This window comes from Chiloscyllium punctatum, chromosome 24, assembly GCF_047496795.1.
Source record: "Chiloscyllium punctatum isolate Juve2018m chromosome 24, sChiPun1.3, whole genome shotgun sequence".
In the NCBI taxonomy this organism is placed as follows: Eukaryota; Metazoa; Chordata; class Chondrichthyes; order Orectolobiformes; family Hemiscylliidae; genus Chiloscyllium; species Chiloscyllium punctatum.
Genome location: NC_092762.1, coordinates 15,788,850 through 15,807,809, shown reverse-complemented (window position 1 = coordinate 15,807,809; position 18,960 = coordinate 15,788,850). Strand labels below are relative to the sequence as shown.

Below are 18,960 nucleotides of genomic sequence, written 5' to 3'. Positions count from 1 at the left end.
TTATGGTAACAGTTAAGTGCTTCAACAATTAGAGGCCATATGTTCCCCAAACAACATGTTCCCCTCTAGCAGTATAAACTGTTATTCCAGCCCTGGGGATAGCTATTAATCACTTTTCTCCCCCAATCCCATCTCGCTTTCTGTTGATCTTTAAAGTTTTTCTAATCTCCATGGTCATTGCCAATTTGTATGCCTTCTATTTCAGTTTGATAGACTCTCTTATTCCCTGAGCCACCCACGGCAGATTATTCCTTTTCCTACAGTCCTTCCTTTTCCCTGATATATACTTTTGCTGAGCACTTCAAAAAATTTCTTTGATATTCCCGCACTGTCCGTCAACTTTCCCACCATAAAGTCTTTGTTTCCAGTCTACATTAGCCAACTCCTGCCTCATCCTATTGTCATCTCCTTTTGTTTAAGCACTGGATCTTGGGATTGGATTTAATCTTCCAACTTTTCATCTTTGTTCTAAGGTCAACCAGACTTATCAGAATTCTTTTATCAGATTACGAGGTGAGGCGATATTTCCTGGGTGTTTTGGTTTTCATTGTCAGTGACCTTGGCTTTGTAATAAAGTACAGGATGGATATTCACACTGCGAATGTACGATGCAATCTAAAACCATAAATCACTGTCTCCCCTCAGTTTAAAATTGCAAAATCATTATCTCCTACATGCTTCCTCACTATCTAAGATTGGAATGCTAATCCACCTGACTATCTGTCATTTTCCGAAAATCTCCTTTGGTGAAGGTGGTGATTTTTGGATTCAGCTTTCCAGTTATTACCGCCTCTCCAAGAACACCCTGCTTTATCCTCAATCATAGAATAGCCTTTATCCACAATCATAGAATAGAATCTCAACAGTGTGGCAGGAGAGCATTGGCCCATCAAACCCCACCAACCATCCAAAGAGCATCCCACCTGGAGCACTCCATCCTTTTAACACTGCATTTCCCATGGCTGATCCACTGAATCTGCACAATCATGGAGACTGTGGACAAGTCCACACGACCCGCCGAAGCGCAACCCACCCATACCCCTACATTTACCCCTTACCTAACACTACGGGCACACACACAAACACAAAAGGCAGCATGTGTACCTGAGTTGAATGAACCTGGACTTAGGAAAATGTGACAACAATCACAACTAGTTAGAATTACAGAATCCCTTAGGCGCACAAAGAGACTATTCGGTCCATCGAGTCTGCAATGACCTGCTGTCCCACCCTACCTCCATAACCCCACATTTAGCATGGCTAACCCAACCCACCTTACCTACAGGCCATGTTAGCACAGCCAATCCATCAAACCTGCACATCAGTGGGAGGGTCACCTATTATGTCGAAGTGCTCAGGATTGTGGATGAAGGCTCACAAATACTTGACTCTGACGCAAATCCTCTTTTATTTACAAAATAAAATCTGGGGGAAATTGCAGCCAGACAGATTTCCAATTATCTCATGAGGAAGAGAATTCACAACTTGTGCCCCTGACCCAGGGTGCGCAGTGAAGTTACAGAGGTCTGGGAACCATCAGAAATGTAACAAGTTATGTGCAAGGTGGGGGTGAGACAAGGACAAAAAGACAGTCTGTCACACGGGGGAAGGCAGGAGAAATTAAATTGCAGAAATGGTAGTCCCTCAAGGCCATGGGGAATGGATTTAGGGCTGGGAAAGAAACCAGGAAACAAGGTGACCAGCTGTCAAAGAAATACATTGAAAAAACAGATTATAACCACATAGAGGGCAGAGTACACAGTCTGAAATTGCTGCTCTCGTTGGTGAGTACATAACGCTGTAAAGCCTGGGTCATTCTATTACAGCCAACACATGCAGGATAGGCCAAGTGGCCTCGATCTGTGCTGAACTTTCTGATAAATTTATTCTGACATTTGGAATTCAGGTCGGATGATGTTCATAAATTCTCAAATTGGACTTGACTTTAATATTCTGGAGAAATGTTAAATAAATCACAATGATCCCATTCTGCAGACTTTAGTCCACAGCCCTGCATGTTCCAGCATCTCCGTTACATCCATGTCCTTTTATTCTAATGTGATGCTGGTTCCTGCCTCTGCCACCCCATCAATGAGTTCCTGCTCCCCACCATCTCCGAGTGAAATGAATTCTCCCCTCCCATTCTTTCTGGGAATTAGTTTCAATCTAAATCCTCCAGTTTCTGACCTCTCAGTTAATGAATAGCTCCTTCCTATCGACTCGATCTGGATTCCTCAGCATTTTATCACTTCAATTAAATCTCAGCTCATCCTCCTCAGAAATCATCCCCAGCCTATCCAATCTTTCCTCAGAGCAGATATTTTCCAATTGTAGAAACATTCTGATCAATCTCCTCTGTACCCTCTCTGGTGTGATCACATCAACCCTGGAATAAGGGGATCAGAAATGTGGGCAGTACTTTAACCGCAGTCAAACGAGTGTTCCGGACATTTCCCATGTCACCTCCGTGTTCTTGTGGTTGTTGCTCTCACAAGAGTGTCCTGGTTTTCCCACATGGAACTGGATGTGCACTCCATAGGGCTGGGATTCCCTCCCATGTGTTTATTTGTTAACTAATCCTAAATTAACTTCAGATTAAAACAACATTATCAGCTACCCACCAATCAACTTCCTCCATTATACTCAAGTCACCTTACTTTTTAAAATCTCTTTAAAATTGTTACTATCTAAACACAACAGGTTTTAATTTGCTGATCAAGTATTCAGATGTCTCCACTGTTACAATCACTTGAAGATTATCTTTACCTTCAGCGACGTTTGGTGAATTGAACACTGATTGTAAATATATGAATATCAAACGGACTTGAGTTTTATGATAATTAATCCAGTCTGACATTCTTGTTGGTTAATATCTTGAAGAGAACTGTCCTCAGAACTCCAGCTGTGCTCTGACTTCATTCACAACTGGATGTGGCTGGACTGCAGATTTAAGATCTGGTCCGAAGTTTCCCGGATTGCTTCACTCTGTCTATCACTTGCTGGTTATGCTGTTAGGCACACAAGTAGTCCTCCTTGGTAACTTCATCAGGTTAACACCTCATTTTTAGGTATTCATGCTGCTGTTACTGACATGCTCTCCTGAATTCTCTCAGTTGAATGAGGATTGAAACACTGGTTTGATGGTAAGAGGTAAATTGGGGAATATGCTGGGCCGTGATTCTGTAAGTTTTGTTGGAGTACAATTCTACTGCTGTTGTTGGAAGGAAAGAGCTAAACGCTTACACTCTTGGCCCCATATACTACATGCAGTATCATGAACACTGATAGGCCAAGACATGAAATACGAGCAACACTGTACAATGATGCAGGATCACAACTGCAGTAAGGAGAGTTTAAGATCCAACTTGACATAGGAGTAGGGAAAGAAGCAGCTGATCAGATTGTCTCATTCATAATCATAAAGAGACTCTGAGATTATTGTACTGTTGGAGGTGAGGCTGGAGGAGGTTGGGGGGAAGGAGAGTTCTTCTACAAAAACTAATCTGCCTGAGAGTTGTGAGATAGAATTGATTGCTATGCATTTAACAGAAAGCTTATTGAAACTGGTTTTATCCCCAAAAGATAACAAGACTGATGATGCTTCTAATCATCATCAGAAACAAACCCCAGAATACATGGTTCGGAGATGGATGTCAACAGCCAATCAACATCCAACTCCTGCAATCATTGAGCAAACGTATGTGTGATTACCCAGTTCTGATGAACCAGACAATCACTGTTCACTCTGTGCAGATGGACAGCGATGTGGGGAAGTATTGGCCGAGTGGTATTGTCGTGAGACAGTTAATCTAAAAACCCAGATAGTGTTCTGGAGACCTGGGTTTAAAGCCTGCTGCAGCAGAGGGGGGGGATTTGAATTCAATAAAAAAAAACTTGTGAATTTAGAGTCTAATGATGACCATTAATCGATTGTCAGAAAAACCCATCTGGTTCAGTAATGCCCTTTCAGGAAGGAAGCTGCCATCCTTACCTGGTCTGGCCAACATTGTGACCTCAGACCCACAGCAATGTGGTCGACTCTCACCTGCCCTCTGGGCAATTAGGGATGGGCAGTAAATGCTGCCGGGCCAGCGATACACTCATCCTGTGAATGAATAAAGGAAAATAAAAATCTGTACCCAGTGTGAATCTGTACATGTTCAACAATGTTGTGAACATTTCCAAAGCTAAGATCTCTATGTGCACAACTTTGAGCTGCCAAAACCATTGTTCATTACTTGGCGTGAAAAGGAGAAAAAAATCCTTCAACTGTGACTATCAGTCAATTCACTGGTGTCTCAGCAAGATGGATGCCTGAGTGAATCCCATTCCCCCCCCCACACACGCGCACACACACAGCAGGTGAACAGCTCCCCAATCTGACTGGTTTGGCCAATTTGCAGGTGGGATGGGTAAAGAATTCCCTTCTGGCATTCCCCACATTTCCAGAGTCAATCCCCAGTGTGGCTGCACTGGTGTTTTTGCCATTTCCGATAAATGCTAGCAGACTGTTACACACACCATTACCCTGCACCCCCCACCACCCCCCCCCCAAAGAACCCAGTATAAAGCAGTAAACATTACCTCCTGCTGTGGAGGGACAGCCTGTATTGGTCTGAGTAGGAACACAGATTTACCTAAATGACAACTTAATCGGTGACCAGAGCAAGTTAAGCAAGTCCAAATATAATGCATTATAGCACAGAAAGAGACCCATCAAATCCAAGCTGGCTCTCTGTAGCAGAATCCCATATTCTCATTCCCCATACGTACCCCAAACTCTGCAAGTTTATTTCCCTCAGAACTGATCTAATTGTTATTATCAATCATTGATCTTCTCTACTTGCATCACCATAATAGGCAGCATGTTCTGCATATTTCCAGCCAATACAGTCAGCAGAAACACTTGCTCATCTTCCGCTGTCTCAAAACCTTACATCTGACCTTAACTCTTGTGCCATCACCTATCGAATGCCGATATTTTTGTCTAGGTCTGTTATAATCTTATACAGCTCTATCAAAAATATATCCAACTTCTTCACTTCAAAGAAAATCACAATTTCTTCAAATCAATCCAGTGACTGCATTTTCTTCATCAGTGAACCACTCCAGTAAGTCTGTATGCCACAGTCTGAAGATCAGTCATATCCTTCATTGTTGATGCCTATTTTGTTCCACAAATCCAGACGATGCAAGTTTTCTGCACAACAACAGTAGCTTTATTATCAGACAGCCGGCAAGAGTTACAAAGTGTCTCTAAAGTAGCTGAGTGTCTACTTGTAGAGACTCTTCTTCACAAATCTCTGCCTTACCCACAGAGACAGTATATTTAATAGGAATTAGACATAGGCATATCAGTGCAGAACAGGACCTTCGGCCCTCAATATTGCGCCGACCTGTGGAATTTTCTCAACTCGTCCCCCTGCACTATCCCAAAATCATCCATGAGCTTATCTAAGGATTGTTTAAAACTCCCTAATGTGGCTGAGTTGACTACCTTAGCTGGTAGGGCATTCCACACCCTTACCACTCTCTCTGTGTAAAGAATTTGCCTCTGACATCTGTCTTAAATCTATCACCCCTCAATTTGTAGTTGTGCCCTCTTGTGCAAGCTGTCATCATCATCCTAAGAAAAAGACTATCACTGTCTACCATATCTAATCCTCTGATCATCTTGTATGTCTCTATCAAATTCCACCCCCCCCCACCCAGCCACCTTCTTTCCAATGAGAATAGATCCAAGTCTCTCAGCCGTTTCTCATAAGACCTTCCCTCCACACCAGACATGACCCTGATAAATCTCCTCTGCACCTTTTCCAATGTTTCCACATCCTTTTTGTAATGGGGCGACCAGAACTGTACACAATATTAAAACTGTGGCCACACCAGCATTTTGTATAGTTGCAGCATGATATAGAACTCAATCCCTCTACCAATGAAACCTAACACGCCGTATGCTGCCTTAACATCACTATCCACCTTGGTGGCAACCTTCAGGGATCTATGTACATGGACTCCAACATCCCTCTGCACACCCACACTACCAAGAATCTTTCCATTGACCCAGTACTCTGCCTTCCTGTTATTCTTCTCAAAGTGCATCACCTCACATTTAGCTGCATTCAACTGCACTTGCACCTCTCAGCCCAATTCTGCGGTTTATCTAAATCCCCCTGCAACCTGTAACATTCTTCCAAACTGTCTACTACTCCACCGACTTTCGTGTCGTCTGCAAATTTACTAATCCATCCACCTATGCCTGCGTCGAAGTCATTTATAAAAATGACAAACAGCAGTGGTCCCAAAACAGATCCGTGTGGAACACCACAAGTAACTGGGCTCCAGACTGAATATTTTCCATCAACCACCACTCGCTGCCTTCTTTCAGAAAGCCAGTTTCTAATCCAAACTGCTAAATCACCCTCAACTCCATGCCTCTGCATTTTCTCCATTGGCCTACCATGTGGAACCTTATCAAAGGCTTTACTGCATTCCATGTATACCACGTCAACTGCCCTAGTCTCATCTAAATGCTTGGTCACCTTCTCAAAAAACTCAATGAGGTTTGTGAGACACGACCTGCCCTTGACGAAACCATGTTGACTATAAGAAATCAAATTGTTGCTTGTTAGATGATTCTAACTTTTATCTCTTATAATCCTTTCCAAAATCTTTCCTACAATGGAAATAAGGCTCACTGTTCTATAATTACCTGGGTCATCTCTGCTGCCCTTCTTGAACAAGGGCACAACATTTGCAATCCTCCTGTCCTCGGGTACTAAACCCATAGACAATGATGACTCAAATATCAAAGCCAAAGGCTCTGCTATCTCCTCCCTAGCTTCCCAGAGAATCCACGGATAAACCCCATCCAGCCTGGGAACTTGTCTACTTTCACTCCTTCTAGAATTGATAAAACCTATGCGTAACTAACCTCAATCCTTTCTAGTCCAATATCTCGTAACTCATTTTTGTCCTCTACAATATTCTCCTTTTCCTGTGTAAACACCGATGAGAAATATTCATTTAGCACTTCTCCAATCTCTGCAGGGTCCACACTCAACTTCCCACTTCTGTCTTTGATTAGCCCTATTCCTACTCTAATCATCCTTTTATTCTTCACATACGTAGAGAAAATTTCAGGGTTACCCTTAATTCTGTTTGCTAAAAACTGCTCGTGTCCTCCCTTTGCTTTTCTTAACTCTCTCTTTAAATCCTTCCTAGCTGATCTGTAACTCTCTATTGCTTCATCTGTACCATTTTGCCTCATCAACACATAAGCCTCTTTCTTCTTTTTAACAAGAGATACAATTTCTGTAGTAAACCATGGTTTACAAACTCTGTCTGTGCCAGTTGGGTCACCCCACAGACATTGACTTTCCAAAGAGAACAATCCAAGATTTTCTAACCTCTCCCAATCCAGGCAACATCCTGGTAAACCTGTTTCCACCTTCCCAAAAGCCTTCACCTTCTTCCTATAATGTGGTGATCAAAACGGCACACAATACCCCAAAGGTGGCCTGATTATAGTTTTATATTCACTCCCCTGACTGAAGAAGGCAGGCCTGCCATTCACCTCCTTCACCACTTTCAGGGATCTTTCAGCTTGCAACTGAAGATCTCTCTGTATATCAGGGCTGCTCATGGCCCTTCCGTTTATTGTATACATTCCTCTTGCTTTGTGTCTTCCAAAACACATCACCTCACACTTGTCTGAATTAAAACATATCTGCAATTTCTCCACAAAACTTTCTGACTCATCTCTTTCTTGCTGTATCCTTTGACATCATTCTTCACGATTCACAACTTCAACAGTTTGTGCCATCTACAAACTTGCTAATTAAAACGTTTACACTTTCAAACTTTTCATTTATATACATTACAAGCAACAGATGTCCCAGCTCTGACCCTTGTTGAACAGAGGCACTGGTCACAGACTTCCAGCCAGCAACATCCCCCTGCACAACTGTTACTGGGAGAAATATCAAAGAGGAGCCTTGAGTTCTGTGCTGAGCAGCACGACCAATGTTTATTCAGAGCTCCTTACTAATACATGATGGGAGAGGTCCCTCTCTGTCTCCCCCAGATAGGTCCAGCATTTTGATGTGTTTACTTCATACGTTCCAGTAATATTTTCCCCCTGACCTGAACTCCAGGGTTTGGAATGTCAGCTCGGATATTTCCATGTTTCCTTTCCCAGTCTCTGATTCTCTCAGCTCATGCAGCTGCTTTGCCAGTTCTTTAAGAAATGGTTTAACCCTATCCCTGTCATTGCACATCTCCAACCCTCCCACTACCACACATCTCCGGCCCTCCCACTACCATACCCTGTGGTATCTGCATAGTCCATCCAGTCACTAATTCAAAGGGGAACGGTCCCGTCCCCTTTGCTGGGGTTGTCCTCAGTTTCATTAGGCTGCTAAATAGTACTCTAACCCATCGCTGTCCTGTCTCTGAGAGAGCCTTAGTCAGACTAGCTTTCAGTGTCTGCGTCATTCCTTCTACTGTCCCAGAGCTCTGGGGGTGGTATGGGGGATGGGATTTCTGTTCAGTACCAAACAGGGCACATAGCTAAAGAGCTATGTTCCCTGTAACATTTGTCCCTTGGTCAGAATCTGCAGGGGAATGCTTCCACCCACTGAGTAAACCTATTTATTAAAACCCAGCAGGACTTCCTTCCCTGGGATTGGGATGGGTGTGTGTGTAAAATCCATCTGTAATTGTTCCCATGGGCGCCTGGGTCCCTGCTGCTGCCTCCATTTTATTGCTTTCCCTGGCTCACACTGTGAACACACCTTCGACAAAACCTTGCTGTATTTCTCCCTGTTCCAGGCAAGGATTGTAGTGGATCATCTGATATTGCATTTTATCCTTCCCAATATGGGACAGGCCATGATATGTTTTTAATAATGTTTGTCTTATACAGTGGAGTGGCACTGCTGGATCATCCAGACTCTGACGTGTCCTATTACTGCCCCACCCTTTTCCCATTCCTGTTTCTGCTGTTGTGGGACTGTTTCTGGGAATATCTTTAAACCTTCCTCTCTCACTTCTGTAGCTACGGCCATTGCCATCTCCTCAAATGTCTGCCCTGTTTCAGTCAGTATTTCACATCTAAGATTATTAAAGGATTGGACACTCTGGAGGCAGGAAGCATGTTTCCGCTGATGGGTGAGTCCTGAACCAGAGGACACAGTTTAAAAATAAGGGGTAGGCCACTTAGAACAGAGTTGTGGAGAAACTTCTTCACCCAGAGATGGTGGGTATATGGAATGCTCTGCCCCAGAAGGCTGTGGAGGTCAAGTCTCTGTTTACTTTCAAGAAAGAATTGGATAGAGTTATTAAGGATAGTGGAATCAAGGGTTATGGCGATAAGGCAGGAGCAGGATACTAATTGAGGATGATCAGCCATCATCATAATGAATGGTGGTGCTGTCTCGAAGGGCAGAAGGGCCTACTCCTGCACCTATTGTCTATTGTCTATTCACCTGCCTTATCCACAAACTTACTGCCCCATTGGTGTGGGGTTTTGACTACCTTGTGAGCTCTAATCCTCATTATTGCTGCTTCACTGGGAAAGTTAGCTGCTTCCACTAACTCTCTGACCTGTCCTTCATGCTCTACGTGCCCACAGACAGGGTGATGTATCCTCACCGAGCACAGGCCATCAAAAGGTCATGAACTATACCAAAGGCATGCTGTCTGTCTGTATATGCTGACTGCCTGACACCTGGCTAATGTCCGCGTTTCTGTCAGGGCTCGTGATGGTTCTGCCATTTCTGGATAATTCTCCAAAAAAGTCTTCCAATAATTAAACAATCCTAAAGTTTGCCTTATCCCCTTCACAGTGTGCGGGTGGATAGTTTTGAAATCATGGTCTTTCGTTTCACTGGGATTGTCCCCCTCCCTTCCTGATTTGATCTCCCTGATATGATGTCCCAGGTACATCTCTCCCGACCTTCCCACGCTCTGTGGGTTAATTTTAAGCCTGGCCTGCCTGACCTGACCCAATACTCTATGTAATATCCGGATATGTTCTTTCTCTCCAACTGAGGTAATGAGGTGTTGGTAAGATTAAATTGACGCACTCCATCAGCCATGTATCGGTGGGATATACTGGAATATTATGAGGTCCCTGAGGTAACTGGATCCAGGTCTACTGCTTTCCTCAGACAGTAAATGCTAGCTTATTCTGACCGTTCTAGGTCCACAGTAACCCATTCACAATATCAAGGGCTGAGACTGTATCCTGTTGCAATTTTAATCCATTAAATAAAGTGGTGTGGTTCACTACTGTAGGATACTCTTTAGTGGCAGATTTACTGAGGGAGGTATAATCAATAGTGAGGTGGGATGAGCTGTCCGGCTTCTGTGAGTTAGTCTGGGATACTGTTGGTCTGACAATTCCCTGCTTCTCTCAATCTGTTACTGTCACAATTATTGCCTTCTCAGCCCCAGCTTTAATGGGATCCAGTTTGGGTGGGGAGTGAGAGGGCCCTCGATCTTTACAGGATCTACAGATAATAACCCACATTCCTGTTTGAGTTACCCGCTCTGCTGTTTGGGTCCTAGCTATAACTCCCCAGATTCTGTGACTGTTCCAGTCTCCCTGCAAGGTAACTACTCTGGAGATGTCGCCTCTCCTTTGCTTCCTGTCCCGGGCCTGGCCAGATTGTTCCCATATTAGAGTTTGTGCCTCTACATCTATAGTTGCTCTGAACTGTTCTAAAATGGCAACTTCCAGAATGGTCCCTTCCTCAGTTTCACACTCCCATATCTGAATATATTTTGCCATATCAATGATCTGCATTGGGACAGATTTATTTCATCCAGCTTCTTTGATTCCCTCTCCAACTGCTCTCATTTTAGTAATTGAGGGGTGAGGGGCAAATCCGTTTCGGTAACTGATATAGATGCTCCTTTTATTAATATTTGTTCTGCTGGTTCCCAAACACAGCGTCAATGAATATTCATGTGCCTACGTAAACACAGGCACACACACAATGTGAACATCTATCTCCTTCTCTCTGCCTACGTTCCTTGTCTATGTGCCCTTTCCTGCTTCCCTTGTAACATTGTGGGTCTGGTTACCCTCCCTGTACTGCAGTACCCTCCCTGTACTGTACTACCCTCCCTGTGTTTCTGAGTTTGTCTCAGCTCTCATGGCCCAATTCAGAATGTGGTTAGAATGATCTCCCACTGGCAGTCCCACGTTTATAATTACAGTTAAATAGGGTCCCATGTCATCTGTTAAATACATCAAACCTATTTCATCATCACAGGTTGGGGTTTGGTAATCCCCACGTGGTCCTTACACACCTCAGGCTTCCTTTCTCTATGATCCTCGATAATACCCTTGGGTCCCTGAGTCACCAAGGTTATTTTAGCCCATTCAGTCTGTCCCCTCCCCAGTGTATCCCTGTAATATCTGTGAATGCCTGGAGGCACTCATCGGCTGTGCACTGGGAGGGGTGGGGGGTGGGGGGGGGGGGGTCGGCCAGCTCAAACCCTCACCCACTCATTGCAGAGACAGGTTCTGCTGTACACGTCCGGGCATCTTGGCTAAAAGATTTTGGCCTAACACCATCATCGGTGAGACTGTACCTCAACTAATTCATCCATATTGTCCCAATAAGGCCCATTGTTACCATTTCTCTATCAGGCTGGGTGTTCATTCACCAACATCTGTTATTCAGCGGGTGAACGGTTCAGGTTTGGTTTCTGTCAGTTCCCTTTGTTGCTCCCTACTGTCTAAGTTGAGCTTTGATGCCCAGTTGTGCCATAGACACGGCCTTCTGGGCCTTATAGGGCGGTGGGTCATCCCACCCATTGCCGTCCCTCTGTCCATATGTGGGTGCTTTGTCATCTAACCCATTCCAGTCAGTGTCACCATCCTCACTGCCTTCTGTTGAGAGCGGGGCACGAGGTACCTCCACCCACTGTAACTACCACCTGGCCATTTGGCTTTAAGGCCTCACGTCTGAGAGTCACCACCTTCACTTGTTCCTGTTTCCCATAATAATGTAACACATCCTGTCATTCCTGGAATAAAACAGAACAAAATGTGAATTTGGTTTTACTTGAAATATTAATAATTTGACATTCACTTTACATATCTTTAAACGTGAAAATTCTACTCTGATTATTTCAGTGAATTTAACATGATCATACGGTGAAAAAACCCTCATAATCAACGATAATGAATGAACTGAATAATATGTGATTATTTGTACAAGTTCTTGCATTGAAAATTCAATTTTATTTAATGTTTGTAACCCATTACACCATGGGCATTGTTATAAGGGAATAAAGTAATGGAAGGATATCAGAGAAAATAAATAGACTTTAATTTTAGCTTCACTGAAACAATGAACCAAAACAATATTTGGAAATATTGGTAAACTGCATAACAAAGTTTCCAGTGTCATTATTGACATGAAAATTAATTTAGTTTGCTAGTTGTTTTGCACTAAGAATAATTGGAAATGAATTGTGATTATGAATTGACCATTTAAAATATATTTTAAAGAGAATAGTCAGATATATTTTTTGGAGGAAATTAGGAAAGTAAATAAATATGTATACATTGGTATTAATAGTTTTAAAATGTTTAGAAGTTGACTGGGATTATTTGATTGAGAGAGGCTGCATGATTATAAAGACTAATTCACCTTTTTCATTGCATTGTTGGTTTCACTAGAATCTGTTGTGGTCTAAGCTCTTGTTGTGTGCAATGGACTCTCACTAATAGCTTAATTAACCTGCGAGTCTCAGATTAGGTTTCATTTGTCTGTAAATCAGTCTGTAAGTTTGGGGCACATCTGCTTTTCTGAGGGGAAACAGAGATTCTTTTCAAAGGAAATAAGTGGCAGTTCTCACTGAGAATGTTTTCTACCACACACCATAAACAGGGAAGGGTTTATCTGAAGAATTTCATTGTCTATCTATAAACTGATGGTACCTGTGTTTGTCAGTTTGTGGAGGATTCAGCCCCTTTGTTCTAAGCTGTTTTTATACAAGCAGTCGGTTCATTATGTCTTTGCCGAGAATGTTGTTTACTTTCCCCTTTTACTGTGATTCTGCAGGTTAGAATATTCTGAGAGTCAATAATGTTCAATATCTGAACATTAAATGATTTTGACTCTAACAGAGCAGTGGCCTTGTTTTCAGCTAATTATTCACTTTCCATTTCCTGCTTGTGTTGAATGTTACAGAAACAGGCTCTGAGCAATGTTTCCATTCACTTGTGTTGGAGTCACTGACAGCTACGTGGTCAGTCAGTTTCAGGCTGATGGATCAGTTTCTCTGTCCTATTAGATGGTGGTCACTTGCTCAGTTTCCGATGGTTCACCTGAGCGTCAGTCCATCAGCTGCTGAAACCCTCCATCCAGTATTTGTTCCCTCTCACCGTGACTAATCCAATACAGTCCCAGCTTGTCTCCCACATTCACCTCCACGTCCTCATGATCACCTCAGATTCTACTGTCTGTGTCCTTGCAGCAAGTTGTGTAAGACACCTACTTCAGTTTTAACCTGATCGATATTATGTTCAGGAAGATCATTTCAAAATTTGATTCACCTCTTTTAAACCTACCCGTGCCTTCACCCTGTCCTCTCAGCGTAGTTCCACACCTCCCTGAGGTATCTGCATTTATCCAATTCCAGCTGTGTGAGTGCTTCTTCTTTTATTCTCCTCCCAGTTGGTGGCTTTAGTTTCTGCTGCCTTGAACCTAAACGTGGTCATTCTATTCCCCCATTCCCTTCAATTCTCCTCCATTCTATCAGCTCTCCTTAATTTCTACCTGTTTGATCAAGGATTTGGTTTCCACCCTTATCGTTGCCGAACTGTTAATCCAGAGACCCAGGTAATTTCTGGGGACCCTGATTCGAATCCCATCACAGCAGATGTGGAATTTGATTTCAATACAAATCTAGAATTATAAGCCTTTTGATGAAATTATTCTCAATTGTGGGGTTGTATCTGCGAAGGTCTTTAAACTTTCCTTACTCACTTCTGCAGTTACTGCCACTGCCTCTTCCCCAAATGTCTGCCCTGTTTCAGTCAATATTTCACTCGTCTTACCCACATACTTACTGCCCCGTTGGTGTGGGGTTTTGACTACCCTGTGAGCTCTAATCTTCATTATTGCTGCTTCACTGGGAAAGTTAGCTGCTCCCACTAACTCTCTGACCTGTACTTCGTGCTCTATGTGGCCCCAGACAGGGTGATGTACCCTCACCGAGCACAGGCCAACACATGGTCATGAACAATACCAAAGGCATGTTGACTGTACATGTGTACATGTTGACTCCCTGACCCCTGGCTAATGTCTGTGCTTCTGTCAGGGCTTGTGATGGTTCTGCCAATTCTGGAGAATTCTCCACAAAATTCCCACAGTAATTAAACAATCCTAAAGTTTGCCTTACCCCCTTCACAGTGTGGGGGTGAATAGTTTTGAAATTATTGTCTGTCGTTCTGCTGGGATTGTCCCCTCTCCCTTCCAGATTTGATCTCCCTGATGTGATGTCCCAGGTACATCTCTCCCTACCTTCCCACTCTCTATGGGTTAATTTTAAGCCCGGCCTGCCTGACCTGACCCTATATTCTGTTTAATATCTGGATATGTTCTTTCTCACCAACTGAGGTAATGAGGTGTTGATAAGATCAATGTGACTAACTCCATCAGCCATCTATCGGTGGGCTATAGTGGAATATTGTGGGATCCCTGAGGTAACTGGATCCAGGTGTATTGTTTTCCTCAGCCAGTAAACGCCAGCTTATTCTGGAATTCCAGGTGCACAGGTATGGACCAGAACCCATTCACAATATCAAAGGCTGAGACTATATCCTGTTGCGATTTCAATCCATTAAATACAGTGGTATGGTTCGCTAATGTAGGATACTCTTTAGTGGTGGATTTACGGAGGGAGGTATACTCAACAATGAGGTGGGGTGAGCTGTCCGGCTTCCGTGAGTTAGTCTGGGATAGTGTCGGTCTGACTATTCACTGCTTCTGTCAATCTGTTACTGTCACAATTACTGCCTCCTGGCCCCAGCTTTGATGGGATTCTGTTTGTGTGGGGAGTGAGAGGGCCCTTAATCTTTACAGGATCGACAGGTAATAAACCGCATTCCTGGTTGAGTTACCCACACTGCTGTTTGGTTCCTAGCTATAACTCCCCAGATTCCCTGACTGTTCCAGTCTCCCTGCAAGGTAACTACTCTGGAGATGTCGCCTCTCCTTTGATTTCTGTCCCGGGTCTGACCAGGTTGTTCCCATATTACAGTTTGTGTCTCTGCATCAATAGTTGGTCCTAACTGTTCGAAACTGACAACTCCCAGAGTGGTCCCTTCCTCAGTGTCCCACCCCCATATCTGAATATATTTTGCCATATCCATGATCTGCGTCGGGAGAGGTTCATTTCATCCAGCTTCCTCGATTCCCTCTCCAACTGGTCTCATTTTAGTAATTGAGGGGTGAGGGGCAAATCCGTGTCGGTAACTGATATAGATGCTCCTTTTATTAATATTTATTCTGCTGGTTCCCAAACACAGCATCAATGAATATTCATGTTTCATAAGTGAACAGATGCGCACACACAATGTGAACATCTATCTCCTTCTCTCTGCCTACGTTCCATGTCTCTGTGCCCTTTCCTGCTTCCCTTGTAACATTGTGGGTCTGATTACCCTCCCTGTACTGCCGCTATTCCCCTGTGTTTCTGAGTTTGCCTCAGCTCTCATGGCCCAATTCAGAGTGTGGTTAGAATTATCTCCCACTGGGAGTCCCATGTATATAATTACAGTTAAATGGGGTCCCAGTTTAAAAACAACAAACTGATATCATCATCACAGAATGGGGTTTGGTAATCCCCCGTGGTCCTTACACACCTCAGGCTTTCTCTCTGTGTGATTCTCGATATTAACCTTGGGTCCCTGAGTCACCAAGGTTATTTTAGCCCATAAAGCCTGTCCCCTCCCCAGTGTTTTACTGTAATATCTGTAAATGCCTGGAGACACAGATCGGCTGTGCACTGGGGGGAACCGGCTCACACCCCCATATTCTCATTGCAGGGACAGGTTCTGATGTATACGTCAGGGTATCTTGGCCTGAGAGATTTTGGCCTAACACCATCATCGGTGAGACTGTACCTCAACTAATTCATCCATATTCTCCCAATAGGGCCCGTTATTACCATTTCTCTATCAGGCTGGGTGTTAACACACCAACATCTGTCATTCAGCAGGTGAACTGTTCATGTTTGGTTTCTGTCAGTTCCCTTTGTTGCTCCCTACTGTCTCTCCAAGTTGACCTTTGATGCCCAGTGGTGCCATGGACCTGGCCTTCTGGGCATTACAGGGTGGTGGGTGATCGCACCCATTGCCGTCCCTCTGTCCATACGTGGGTGCTTTGTCATCTAACCCGTTCCAGTCAGTGTCACCATCCTCACTGCCTTCTGAGGAGAGCGGGGCACTAGGTACCTCCCCCCACTGTAACTACCACCTGGCCCTTTGGCTTTAAGGCCTCACGTCTGAGAGTCACCACCTTCACTTGTTCCTGTTTCCCATAATAATGTAACACATCCTGTCATTCCTGGAATAAAACAGAACAAAATGTGAATTTGGTTTTAATTAAAATAAGAATAGTTTGACATTCACTCGACATATCTATAGAGGTGAGAATTGTACTGTGATTATTTAAGTGAATTTAATGTGATCATACAGTGAAAATAAACCTGATAATCAACGATAATGAATGAACTGAATAATATGTGATTATTTGTTCCAGATCTTGCACTGAAAATTCAATTTTATTTTAATGCTTCTCACCCATTACACCATAAGCATTCTTATTAGGGAATAAAATAATGGAAGGATATCAGAGAAAATAAATAGACTTTAATTTTAGCTTCACTGCAATAATGAACCAAAACAATATTTGGAAATATGGGTAAACTACATAACAAAGTTTCCAGTGTCATTATTGACATGAAAACTATTTTAGTTTGCAAGTTGTTTTGCACTAAGAATAATTGGAAATGAATTGTGATTATGAATTGACCATTTAAAATATATTTTAAAGAGAATAGTCATATATATTTTTGGAGGAAATTAGGAAAGTAAATAAATATGTATACATTGGTTTTAATAGTTTTAAAATGTTTAGAAGTTGACTGGGATTATTTGATTGAGAGAAGCTGCATGATTATAAAGACAAATTCACCTTTTTCATTGCATTGTTGGTTTCACTAGAATCTGTTGTGGTCTAACCTCTTGTTGTGTGCAATGGACTGTCATTAATAGCTTAATTAACCTGCGAGTCTCAGATTAGGTTTCCTTTGTCTGTAAGTCAGTCTGTAAGTGCGGGACACACCTGCTTTTCTGAGGCAAAACAGAGATTCCTTTCAAAGGAAGTAAGTGGCAGTTCTCACTGAGAATGGTGTCTACCACACACCATCAGCAGGGAAGGGTTTTTCTCACGAATTCCAATCTCTATCTATAAATCTGATGGTATCTGTGTTTGTCAGTTTGTGGAGGATTCAGCCCCTTTGTTCTGAGCTGTTTTTATACAAGCAGTTGGCTCATTCTGCCTTTGCCAAGAATGTTGTTTACTTTCCCCTTTTACTGTGATTCTGCAGGTTAGAATATTCTGAGAGTCAGTAATGTTCAATAACTGAACATTGAAATGTTTAGACTCTAACAGAACAGTGGCCTTGTTTTCAGCTCATTATTCACTTTCCATTTCCTGGTTGTGTTGAATGTTACAGAAACAGGCTCTGAGCAATGTTTCCATTCACTTGTGTTGGAGTCACTGACAGCCACGTGGTCAGTCGGTTTCAGGCTGATGGATCAGTTTCTCTGTCCTATTAGATGGTGGTCACTTGCTCAGTTTCCGATGGTTCACCTGAGCGTCAGTCCATCAGCTGCTGAAACCCTGCATCCAGTATTTGTTCCCCCTCACAGTGACTAATCCAATACAGTCCCAGTTTGTCTCCCACATTCACCTCCACATACTCATGATCACCTCAGATTCTACTGTCTGTGTCCTTGCAGCAAGTTGTGTAAGACACCTACTTCAGTTTTAACCTGATCTATATTATGTTCAGAAAGATCATTTCAAAATGTGGTTCACTGCTTCTTCAGGACCTTCCTGAAGAAGGGCTTATGCCCGAAACGTCGATTCACCTGCTCCTTTGATACTGCCTGACCTGTGCTTTTCCAGCAACACATTTTCAGTTGTAATTGTAGTAACCAGTTAATTACAAGTTACTGACAAAATAGCTTAAGAGAAGCTGCTATTGGTGGTGGAAATGCTGCTGGTTGGTATAAAAGAGGGCTTGGGTGAATACTGTACTCGGTTTTGATGAGAAAGTTGAGCAATGTAAGATTCTTTTATCTTTGTTAATAAGAAGAGGCAGAGATTGTCGCTAGGACATCCACAAGCATCTACCCTTACCACCACTGATGTTCAGTAGCAGCAGTGCCAATCAAGCGGGCTGCTTTATTCCGGATGGTATCAAGTTTCTTGAGTGTTGTTAGGGCTGCACTCATCCAGGCAAGTGGGGAGTATTCCATCACACTCCTGACTTGTGCCTAGTAGCGTTTGGACAGGATTTCAGAAGCCAGGAGTTAAATTACTCTTGTAGCCAATGTGTTTATGTGGTGAGACCAATTCAGTTCCTGATCAATGATTATCCACAGGATAATGTTGATAGTGGGTGTTCAGTCATGGTAACACGCTTTGATTACCGGTTAGATTTTGGTAATAATTAGTTTTAAAATGGCTGATAACAAATTTAAGAATGATGAGAAAACCCTTATTGCAATGTAATTGTGCAATATGTTGGAAAAAAAATTAAATATTTATGTGAAAAATAGTTAGCAATTTCTTAATTGATAAGACTGATTAATGATCCTTCCATTAATACGAGAATTCAAATAAAAGAGAATGAGAGAGT

General features: G+C 42.9%; 1 long non-coding RNA gene across 4 annotated transcripts in view; it reads left to right on the top strand.

Moving 5' to 3' along the window:
• LOC140494448 (uncharacterized) overlaps positions 1-18,960 on the top strand; it is a 52,751-nt gene that overhangs the window by 25,811 nt on the left and 7,980 nt on the right. The window lies entirely within an intron of this gene.